The sequence below is a fragment of the Eriocheir sinensis genome, chromosome 36 (genome assembly GCF_024679095.1).
Source record: "Eriocheir sinensis breed Jianghai 21 chromosome 36, ASM2467909v1, whole genome shotgun sequence".
NCBI lineage: Eukaryota > Metazoa > Arthropoda > Malacostraca > Decapoda > Varunidae > Eriocheir > Eriocheir sinensis.
In genome coordinates this window covers 8,753,464-8,765,732 of record NC_066544.1, presented here as the reverse complement: position 1 = coordinate 8,765,732, position 12,269 = coordinate 8,753,464, and positions in this window count along the sequence as shown.

The window sequence follows — 12,269 nt, the reverse complement described above, 5'->3', positions numbered from 1 at the left end:
AGCGTAACATCCGTTTTTTTTTTTTTTTTTTACAGCAAAGGAGACAGTTCACGGGCACAAAAAAAGCAAACATTAAAAAAAAAAAACTCTTCTACTAAAAGAAAAAAAAGAAAAGAGAGGTGGCCGAAAGATTTTCGGGAGGAGGAGGAGGATACCTGATGTCTTGATTGAAAAAGTTCAAGTCGTGATTGTTCCAGAGTTTACCAGCGTGAGGATGAAAAGAGTGAAGATGTGGTTAACTCTTCATAAGGGGTTTGGACAGGTATGAGGATGATGAGTGGTGAGTAGTCGAGTGCAGCGGGGGAGGGGCAGGAGGGGAGGCATGCAGTTAGCAAGTTCAGAAGAGCAGTCAGCGTGGAAATATCGATAGAAGATAGAAAGAGAGGCAACATTGCGGCGGAATTTAAGAGGTAGAAGACTATCAGTATCAGGGTTGCCACAGTTTACCTTCCCCAGGTTTCCCCAGGTACCCGTTTATCGACCACCGCGAAAGGAAGGATGGACAGGTGGGTTGGCTGACGCTGACTGTCCAGGCCGGGATTCGAACCCAGGCCCGCAGATTCGTAGTTAAGGACGCTAACCACTGCACCACGGAGTAACGAATTATTGATGGATGAAGGAAAATGGATATATAGACATGCGGTTGATTAGTAGATAGGTATTGATATAGATAGATAGATAGATGGATGTTTAGACTAATAAATGGTTAGTAGAATAATAGATACAATGAGTTAATAGATCAATATGATAAATAGTAATGAATATATTAGGAAAATTCGCTCACTGTTATTATTATTATTATTATTATTATTATTATTATTATTATTATTATTATTATTATTATTATTATTATTATTATTATTATTATTATTATTACTATTATTATTATCTTAACTTTAATTAATTTCACCTGTACTTTGCCTTCCTGGAAACGTGAGGGGAGGAAGGGGAGGGAGGAAGTGGGTAGAGGAGGGGGAGGGGGGAGGGGAGGTCCGTCTGTGCCCATAAATAGCTCGCGCCGGATAACGCAGAGGGCGAGTGTTTGCTGGCTGACTGACTTATAGACTGAATGACTAATTGACTGACTGACTGACTGACTGACTGATTAACTGATTGGATGGTGGATTAATTTACTATCCTTTTTAGAGTGAGAGTGAATGATAAACTGACTGATAAGGGACTAATTTATTGACTAACTGACTGACTGACCGACTGACTGATTGATTGAATGAGGGATTAATTTACTATGTTTTTGAGAGTGAGTGAGTGAATGACTGACTGACTAACTAGGGGACTTACTCACTGACTGTCTAACTGACCGATTGACTGATTAACTGACGGACTGACAAATTGTTGGCTGACTGAATGAGTGACTTCCTAAATGGCTGACTGATATGTTGTTTTGACTGAGTGAATGACAATTTCTTTGCTGTCTTTCTACTGACGGACTGACTGGCTGACTGACTGACTGATTTTATGATTCACTGATTAAAGTAGTGAGTCATGATTAACCAGCTGACTCACACGACTGACTGACTTAACAGACAAACTTACTGATTCAGAACCGATGAAAAACAGACTCATTAACACAGTGACTGGCTGACTGACTGGATGGTTAGCTAACTGACTGAGAGGTGAGCGCCTGTCTAACATCCATACTTAATGAATTCACTGAGCGAGAACCTACTGATTGGCTCACACGCAACTTCTCTCCTACTTGACATTGACTGACTGACTGACTGACTGCACATGTTTTACTGAATTATCTAACGAGCTGACTGGTTAAATAACTGCCGCCTTCTAGTGTTCACTGACTGACGGCAACTGCTGACCGTATAACTTTTTTTTAACCGTTATATGGATGACTGAATAGATGATTGACTGACACTGAGCCTGAGGTTGAATGAATTTATCTATGATGAGACTGGGCTGATTGACTGTTGACTGAAATGACTGACTGACTAGGCTGACTGACTGGTGACTGGTGATGTTACTGACTTGACTGACGACTATGACAATCTGATCGCCGATTATTACTGATGAGCTACTAATTTTAATCTCTCTCTCTCTCTCTCTCTCTCTCTCTCTCTCTCTCTCTCTCTCTCTCTCTCTCTCTCTCTCTCTCTCTCTCTCTCTCTCTCTCTCTCTCTGTCTTTAGAATGTCTCTCTCTCTCTCTCTCTATCAATCTCTCTCTCTCTCTCTCTCTCTCTCTCTCTCTCTCTCTCTCTCTCTCTCTCTCTCTCTCTCTCTCTCTCTCTCTCTCTCTCTCTCTCTCTCTCTCTCTCTCTCTCTCTCTCTCTCTCTCTCTCTCTCTCTCTCTCTCTCTCTCTCTCTCTGTCTCTCTCTCTCTCTCTCTCTCTCTCTCTCTCTCTCTCTCTCTCTCTCTCTCTCTCTCTCTCTCTCTCTCTCTCTCTCTCTCTCTCTCTCTCTCTCTCTCTCTCTCTCTCTCTCTCTCTCTCTCTCTCTCTCTCTCTCTCTCTCTCTCTCTCTCTCTCTCTCTCTCTCTCTCTCTCTCTCTCTCTTCACCTGTTTTACGTCCATTTTCTTTCTTTTCTTTATTTGTTTATTTTTTCCCTCTGCGTTTTCTATTGTTTTCTTTCTTTAATTTCGTTCAGAGAGAGAACTAGGTCACCCACAGAGCGCACACAACCTTCTCACAACGACAATTCAGACACATTTAACACACAAACCATATATATAGTAGTAATTACAAACATACAATTAACAGCGTAATCCTAAAGCAAATAAATGATAGGGGCAGCATATTAAACTTCACTATATTTTGACTTTAAAGATGGTCGCTTTCAATCCATTAATCTATTTTTTTTTTGTGGTGGGGGGGGGGGGGGCGAGGGTCGTATTGAAAAGGGGCTGAATCACTCCCAAGAATCAGAGAGCTTTGTAATGTTTCCTTCTCTCTCCTTTACCTTCGTTTTGTTTCCTTTATTCCTTCCCTTTTGGTACCCAGCGGCAACGGTCATAGGTCGGTACTGTTTTAGACGCCTCCACCCTTCACATCAACTCTTTCCACAGGCCAAAAAGAGATGAGTGAATTCTTATGAGTGGTATTTTTGGTTCATGGTACGGAGGAAGAGTCACACTACCACCAGGGTCATAAAACTACACCTGGAAATGCCCCAAACTTATACGAAAGCCTTGTGTGTGCTTGGGCGAAATGTTTATGAATATGGCCGTATATAGTCTAGGCCGGATCCTCTCCCGACCCAGTGAAAACAACTCTTATACAACTCAGGGTTTGGTTCAGAGCTTCCATAAGGCACGAAGCATATTTTATTTTATTTCCATACTGATTTCACTTGTTCATTTACTTTTTATAGGTTAGGTTAGGTTAGGTTAGGTCATTCACTCACTCCCGACTCAATGAAAACAACTCTTATACAACTCAGGGTTTGGTTCAGAGCTTCCATAAGGCACGAAGCATATTCTATTTTATTTCCATACTGATTTCACTTGTTCATTTACTTTTTATAGGTTAGGTTAGATTAGGTTAGGTTAGATTAGGCTAGGTTAGGTTAGGCTAGGTTAGGTTAGATTAGATTAGGTTAGGTTAGGTCAGGTTAGGTTAGGCTAGGTTAGGTTTGGTTAGGTTAGGTTAGGTTCGGTTAGATTTGGTTAGGTCAGGTTAGGTTAGGCTAGGTTAGGTTTGGTTAGGTTAGGTTAGGTTCGGTTAGATTTGGTTAGGTTAGGTTAGGTTAGGTTAGAGTAGGTTAGGTTAAGTTAGCTTAGGTTAGGTTAGGTTAGGTCATTCACTCAATTTTATCACTTAGTTTTCATCATTCAATCAATATCATCATTAAGTCTCTCTCATTCAGTCATTTTTATAGTTTCTTTTTTTCTCATTCAGTCTCTTTTTATCTGACATATCCTAAAATTGACCAGTCTCTCTCTTTCTCTCTCTCTCTCTCTCTCTCTCTCTCTCTCTCTCTCTCTCTCTCTCTCTCTCTCTCTCTCTCTCTCTCTCTCTCTCTCTCTCTCTCTCTTCCTATTTTACGTCTAATTTCTTTCTTTTCTTTATTTTTTCCATTTGTTTTATGTATCTTTATTTGTTTATCTCTCTTCCTCTCTCTCTCTCTCTCCTCTGATGGTCTTGGATCTCTCTCTCTCTCTCCAACTCTCTCTCTCTCTCTCTCTCTCTCTCTCTCTCTCTCTCTCTCTCTCTCTCTCTCTCTCTCTCTCTCTCTCTCTCTCTCTCTCTCTCTCTCTCTCTCTCTCTCTCTCTCTCTCTCTCTCTCTCTCTCTGATGGTCTTGGATCCCACAACAAATATTTCCAACTCTTTTGATTCTTTTTAGGAGCAGCGAGTAGCGGGCTTTTTTTTTTTTTTATCATTGTTTCTTTTTTTTTTGTGCCCTTGAGCTGCCTCCTTTGTTGTAAAAAAAAAAAAAAAATAGGCTGCAAAGAGGATCAGTCGGGTTTTCAATAGTGTTTTTTTCACATTCACGGTGCAGAGGCCTTGTCAAACTATCACTAGGCTCATAAAACTACCCATGGAAGTACCCAGTCTAATGGTCGGAGGGAGACACAATTACTTACAATACTTATACCTACGTTTGTGATCCTGTGTACATTCCATACTTAACCTTATCTCCTGGCCTTACACCGCAACAACCTCCACAAAAACCTTATCAAATGTGAGTGTGTGGGAATGTTTGAGAAAGTGCACCTTAACGTTCCCAACAAAGGGATCTAATAAAATGCTGCCTTCTATATGTAAAAATCCTTTGAAACTTCCCCATTTAACAAAGGGATCTAATAAAATGCTGCCTTCTATATGTAAAAATCCTTTGAAACTTCCCCATTTACAACATTAAATGAGAGAATAAGAGAATGAAAGAATGAAAATGAGGGAAAATAATAATAAGAATAAGACTGAAAATGAAAGAGAGATAGAATGAGAATGAGTGAGAGGTATTTTCGTCCCTGCACTAACCATTACTTTTTTCTCTTCAAACAACCGCTACAAAACCTTATCATATGTGGGTGTGTGAGCCTCTAAATGTTTGAATATGGGTCTATAGTGAAGGAATAAGGGATACTTTTTTGCGTAATCTTGCTAACAAACAGACAGACAGATACATAAACAGACAGACGAACAAACTACACCAAAAACATCATCTGCTTGGCGTTGGTGGAGATAATTAGGTCATCAGTCTCTGTTGCCTCTCTCTCTCTCTCTCTCTCTCTCTCTCTCTCTCTCTCTCTCTCTCTCTCTCTCTCTCTCTCTCTCTCTCTCTCTCTCTCTCTCTCTCTCTCTCTCTCTCTCTCTCTCTCTCTCTCTCTCTCTCTCTCTCTCTCACCTTTGTCTCCTCCATATTTTAGTCTCCTTTCCCTCCCCACCTCCTTCTCTCCCTCTTCTCTCCCCTTCTCTTCCCCTCCCTTCCCTTCCTCCTCGTCCCCCTCGTGACCTCCCTTCCCCCCTTCCCCTCTTCCCCTCTTCCCCTTTCTTCCCATCATCACTACACGACTTCCCTCTCCCCTCCCCCCTCTTCCCCTCCCCCTTCCCCTGCCATGACCTACCCTACTCAAATCTTCATTCTGTGACTTTCCTCCCCCTTGCCTTCCCTTCCCTCACCCCCCTCCCTTTCCCACCCCCCCACGCCCACATGTGCTTGAATACTTGCATCCTCTCCCCCCCCCCCTTCCCCTCCTCCTCCTCCTCTTCTTCCTCCTCCTCCTCCTCCTCCTCTTGTGACAATGCACCTTATATCCTCTTCTCCTCCCCCTCCCTCCTTCAGCTCCCCTCTCCCCCTCCTTATAACAATGCACCGTACTCCTCCTCCTCCTCCTCCTCCTCCTCCTCTTCTTCTCTTGGTTAATGTACCCTTGCCTCCCTCCCCTTATCTCCCTCGTCCCCATTATATGCGTAGTCTCGTCCTCCTCCTCCACCTCCTCCTCCTCCTCCTCCTCCTCCTCCCCTCGTTATAGAGGCATACCCTTCATGCCTTCCTCTGTCCCCTCTCATCCCCCTTCCCTCCCCTCCCCTCCCTTTCCCTCGATACCACCTCCACCCACTAACCTACCAACGTGCCTCCTCACTTACCTATTTACCTACTTACTATGCGGTTCAGTTCTGGTACTATGTGGTTCAGTTCTGGTACTATGCGGTTCAGTTCTGGTACTATGCGGTTCAGTTCTGGTACTATGCGGTTCAGTTCTTGACTATGCGGTTCAGTTCTGGTACTATGCGGTTCAGTTCTGGTACTATGCGGTTCAGTTCTGGTACTATGCAGTTCAGTTCTGGTACTATGCGGTTCAGTTCTTGACTATGCGGTTCAGTTCTGGTACTATGCGGTTCAGTTCTGGTACTATGCGGTTCAGTTCTTGACTATGCGGTTCAGTTCTGGTACTATGCGGTTCAGTTCTGGTACTATGCGGTTCAGTTCTGGTACTATGCAGTTCAGTTCTTGACTATGCGGTTCAGTTCTAGTCACCTTACTGTAGAATGGATATCAAAATGTTAGAATCAGTGCAGAGGAGGATGACTAAGATGATTCAGGGGTTGAGAAACTTGCTATACGAGGAAAGATTCAAACAGTTAAACTTGCATTCTCTAGAAAGGCGAAGGGTGCGTGGAGACATGATCGAGGTTTATAAATGGATGAAGGGCTTTAATAAGGGAGATATTCATAAGGTATTGTTGGTAAGAGAACCGGGTAGGACACGAAGTAATGGGTTTAAACTGGATAAATTCAGATTCAACAGGGACATAGGCAAAAATTGGTTTACTAACAGGGTTGTAGATAAGTGGAATAGGCTTAGCAGACATGTGGTGAGTGCCAATACAATTGTCACATTAAAAAATAGATTAGATAAATTCATGGACAGCGATATTAGGTGGGGTTAGATACACGGGAGCTTAGGGTCAAAGGAGCTGCCTTGTATAGGCCTACCGGCCTCTTGCAGACTCCAACGTTCTTATGTTCTTATGTTCTTACCTACCGACTTACCTACCTACCTACTTACCTGGCTGCCTATCTACTTTTTGATTAACCTTTTCTTCCCCTTCCTTTTCCTCTCCTCCCTTTTCCTCTCCTTCCTTTTCCTCTCCTTCCTTTTCCTCTCCTTCCTTTTCCTCTCCTCCCTTTTCCTCTCCTCCCTTTTCCTCTCCTTCCTTTTCCTCTCCTTCCTTTTCCTCTCCTTCCTTTTCCTCTCCTCCCTCCATCTTTCTCCCCCTTTCCTCCCCACTCCCCTTTACATATTTCCCTCCCTTTGTTCCTTCTTCCCTTTTCCCTTTTTCTCTCTCCCTCTCTCCCCCTTTCTCGCCCTTTTGTTTTCCCCTTTTCTTTCTTTTCCTTCCTTCGTTTCTCTTTCCCTCTCCTCCCCCTCTCCCCTTTACCCCTCCTTCGCTCCCTCTTCCCTTTTCCCTATTCTCCCTCTCCCTCAATCTTCCTCCCTCTCTCTTGTTTGACCTACTGACATGCACTGCTACTAATGCTTCTCTTTAATCGCTGACCTTGACCTTGACCTTGACCTAAACTGACCTGACCTCATTTTGAACAGTAGCCAATTGAGAACCAGGAAGCGTTGATCAATGTCCTTCCCGTCAAGCATGTGGGTGATGAATTGTCTGTCTGTCTGTCTGTCTGTCTGTCTGTTGCTTGCCTTTTTTTTTCTTTATATTGTTCTCATTCTTCTCCCCTTATCTCCTTCTTTGTTTTCTTTTCTTCTCTTCTCTTTTCTTTTCTTCCTTCCTTTCTTTCATTTTTCTCATCTCTTCTCTTTCTCCTTTCTTTCTTCTCGTTCTTTCTTCCTTTCTATCTTCTCTCCTTTTCTTTTCTTCTTTCCTTTCTTCTCTTTCTTCCTTCCTTCCTCTCTTTCTTTTCTTCTTTCTTCTTTTTTCCTTCCTTTCTTTCTTCTCTTCTCTTCCTTTTCTTCCTTCCTTTCTTTCTTTCTTCTCTTCCTTTTCTTCCTTCCTTTCTTTCTTCTCTTCTCTTCCTTTTCTTCCTTCCTTTCTTACTTCTCTTCTCTTCCTTTTCTTCCTTCCTTTCTTTCTTTCTTCTCTTCCTTTTCTTCCTTCCTTTCTTTCTTCTCTGCTCATCTCTTTCTTCATTCCTTTCTTTCTTCTTGTCTCTTCATTTTCTTCCTTCCTTTCTTACTTTCTTCTCTCCTCTTCTTTCTAACTTCCTTCCTTCCTTCCTTTCTCCCTTCCATTCTTCCTTCTTCAATTTCTCCTCTCTGTTACTTGCCTCTTTTTTTTTCTTTCCGTTTTACTTAACTTTTCCTTCCTTCCTTTCTTCCTTCCTTCCTTTCTTCCTTCCTTCCTTTCTCCCTTCCATTCTTCCTTCTTCAATTTCTCCTCTCTGTTACTTGCCTCTTTTTTTTTCTTTCCGTTTCACTTAACTTTTCCTTCCTTCCTTTCTTCCTTCCTTCCTTTCTTCCTTCCTTCCTTTCTTCCTTCTTTTCTCTCCTCCAAGAAGAAGAAAAAACATACTCACGAGAACCCGATGAGTCACCTTTTCGGCCTTTGCAAATACTTAATGTGAGAGCCGAAAGCTTCCAAGAATGCCGACCCGAACCTCACCGCGCTAGTAATGATAAAAATAGCTCTCCATCCCGGCTCCCTGATTTTCTGTTCCCTCATTGTTCTCTTCTCATCCTTCGGCTCTTATTTTCTTCTTCAATTTTCACTTGACATGTAATTTTTTCACTGATTTTTTTTTTTTTTTTTTTTTTGAGTCTTCTGAACTCGTTGCCTTTCCTTCCAGAGTTTTTTTCAAGTAACTTTTGCTGTTTTCTATTGTCTCACTTTCTTTATTGCTATTTTTGAGTAGTAATACGTCAGCTGGGTGTTCGTCTGTGTCTTCCTTGTATGGCTGTTGTACAAATGTGTGTTTCTTTCTAATTGTTTTCTTATTATTATTATTTTTTTTACATTGCGGCCTATTTGCGTCGGTAGGGTTCTTCCCGGTGGATCCTGATGGTCGGTCCAAGGCTTCTTTCCGGTGGGTCCTGATGGTCGGCCCAGCCCGTTCTGGCGCAGGCGAGTGTTTATAGTGGCACCATCTTGCATTGGCTCATGCTGCCCTCCCAGAGCTCATCTTTGATCCTTGAATCTAGAATCCGGGTTGATAGGTGGTCTTCTGGACAGCATGTGGGTAGTTTTAAGCCACTCGGCGGCGGCTGAAAAATCCCAGCTTGGTGGCACCGGGCGGGGATTGAACTCGCGTCCTCCTGAACACGGGGCCACTACTCTGACGACTCAGCCACCGCCTCCCCTTTGCAGTGCAGCAAGGAATATTTTAAGTCTTCTATGTACTTCAAAGTCACACATGTCACATTTGGTGTCTTCATTTCCCTTCCTCTAGTTCAGGTCTAGTGTGTTTAGTCTGGCATTAATCATTAGCTGTGATTCTAATTTATTATCAAACCATCTGATTTTTTGTATCTCACTTTTAAATTTGCAAAATATGTTTAGTTTTGATTTTTCATGTATATATGTGTTGTAGCCAATGTGTCTTGTCCCATTAATTTACTGTCTTTGATTTTAGCTGTGCTCATGTTTTCGATTTTGCTGAGGTTTACGTTTAGTTTGTGCGTGTATAGTTTTATCTGTTTCATTAGTTGTAGATTTTTGTTGTTATGGAAGGCATCTTCTTTCCATTCCTGCTGAAGCTTTCCACTACCTTCTTTTAACACTATTCCCCATCCCTTCAACTCTTTCTCCCTTCAGCTCTTTCCTCGCTTCCTTCCCTCTTTCCTTCCTTGTTTTCTTTGGCTACTTTCCATTCCTTCTAAAACTTTCCACTACCTTCTTTTAACACTATTCCCCATCCCTTCAACTCTTTCTCCCTTCCTTTTCCATTTCCTTCCACACCATTCCCCATCCCTTCAACTCTTTCTCCCTTCAGCTCTTTCTCCCTTCCTTTTTAATTTCTTTCGTCACTTCCTTCCTTCCTCCCTTCCTTGTTTTCATTGGCATCTTCTTTCCACTCCTGCTAAATCTTTCCACTACCTTCCTCAACACCATTCCCCATCCCTTCAACTCTTTCTCCCTTCAACTCTTTCTCCCTTCCTTTTCCATTTCTTTCCTCAATTCCTTCCATCCTCCCTTCCTTGTTTACCTTGGCTCCTTCCTTCCTTCCATTCCTGCTAAACTTTCCACTACCTTCCTCAACACCATTCCCCATCCCTTCAACTCTTTCTCCCTTCACCTCTTTCTCCCTTCCTTTCTCATTTATTTCCTCACTTCCTTCCTTTCTCCCTTCCTTGTTTACCTTGGCTCCTTCCTTCCATTCCTTCTAAAACTTTCCACTAACTACTGACTCCATTTTCTACCCCTTCTCTTTCTCGTTCACCTTCTTTATCCACTATCAACATTATTCTACATTCATGCCTTCCTTCTTCGCTTGTCTCCATTATCATTCCTTTTAACAGTTTTTTTCCTCTATCTCCTTCCTTCCATTCACACTTAAACTTTCTACTCCCTTCTGTAGCATCATTCTCAATCCCTTCAACTCTTTCTCCCTTCTACTCTCTTGTTTTTCTTTTTTATCCACTATCTTCTTTAACATCATTTCCCTCCCTTCTCTTCTTCCTCGCTTTTCTTATTTTTGCTCTTCTCTCCCTTTCCTCCCTTCCTCTCCTAAGCCCCTTGTCCACTCTATAACACGATGCTCTTTCCTCCCTTCCCTCCCTTTCCTCCCTTCCCTTCCCTCCCTTCCTTTCCTCACTTGCAGATGTCCTTGCTTATATCCAATTGCTCCCTCCCTCTCTCTCCACCCCTCCCTCCCTCCCTGCTTTGCTCTCTTTTCCTCTCTCTCTCTCTCTCTCTCTCTCTCTCTCTCTCTCTCTCTCTCTCTCTCTCTCTCTCTCTCTCTCTCTCTCTCTCTCTCTCTCTCTCTCTCTCTCTCTCTCTCTCTCTCTCTCTCTCTCTCTCTCTCTCTCTCTCTCTCTCTCTCTCTCTCACGCCATTGTCCATTTACAAAATTCCCTCTCTCTCTTTTTCCAGCTTCTCTCCTTTTTTCCCTCCCTCCTCTCTTCTCTCCCTCCTCCCTTCTCTCCCTCCTCCCTTCTCTCCCTCCTTTCTTCTCTTCTACCCTTTGTCCGTTGCTCCTACTCTTCCTCTTCTTTCTCTCTCCTCTTACTGTCCTTTCATCTTTTCTCTTCTCTCTTCTTCCTCTTCCTCCACTCTCTCTCCTTTCCTCTCCTCTGCCCTTTCCCTTCGTCTCCCCCTCTTGGTTTTCTGTCTATTCTATCTCCTCTCTCCTCTCCTCTCCTGCCCTCTGTTCCTCCCCTCCCCTCCCCTCCCCTCCTCTTCCAGCTTGCTGCCAAAAATAGTTCCAGTTTCCAGCTCTGGCTATTTTTAGATCTAAATCGTCGAGCGTAAATTTCAGATCACGAAAAGCCAGGAGAGAGAGAGAGAGAGAGAGAGAGAGAGAGAGAAAGGAGGGAAAAGGGAGAGGAGATAAGGGAGGAAGGGAGAGAAGGGAGAAGGAAGGGGAGGGAGAGAGAGAGAGGGGAAGGAAGAGAAAGGATGTTGTGGTATGTGGACAAAGATGTGAGCAAGAGAGAGAGAGAGAGAGAGAGAGAGAGAGAGAGAGAGAGAGAGAGAGAGAGAGAGAGAGAGAGAGAGAGAGAGAGAGAGAGAGAGAGAGGAGAGAGAGAGAGAGGATGAAATATAGGGCAGATTTGAGGAGAGATAAAGAGAGAGAGAGAAAGGAGACAAAGGAAAGAAGAGAGAGAGAGAAAATATATGAAAGAACAGACGAGAGAAAAGAAAGGAAGCCAGAGGAAAGGAAGGGAGGGAGAGAGAAGAGGGAGAAAGGAAAGGAGAGGGGAGAAGAGAGGAAAATAAAGGAAGGAAACAAAGGAGGGACGAGAGAGGAGAGAAGACAGAAAGGAAAGGAGAGAGAGAATAAAAGAATGTAGGGAAAGGAGCTTAGAGGGGACAAAGGAAGAGAGAGAGAGAGAGAGAGAGAGAGAGAGAGGAGAGGGTATGAGACAAAGGAAGAGAGGTAAAGAAGGAAAGAGGAGGAGAGTTAAAGTAAGGAAGAGAGGAGAGGAGAGGAGAGGTAAAGAAGGGAAGGAAAAGGAGGAAGAAAGGGGAAGAAAAAGATAATGAAAGGAAATGGGAAGATAATAGTGAAGTAAAAATGACACATACATAGAATAATAAACAAAAGGAAAAATAAAAGCAGAGAGAGAGAGAGAGAGAGAGAGAGAGGAAAACTTTATGCTTGTTTACTAAAAAAAATCCCGTAACCTTTGCACACCCGGCATAGTTTTGGGCGAGGTAAACAAGCCGACGA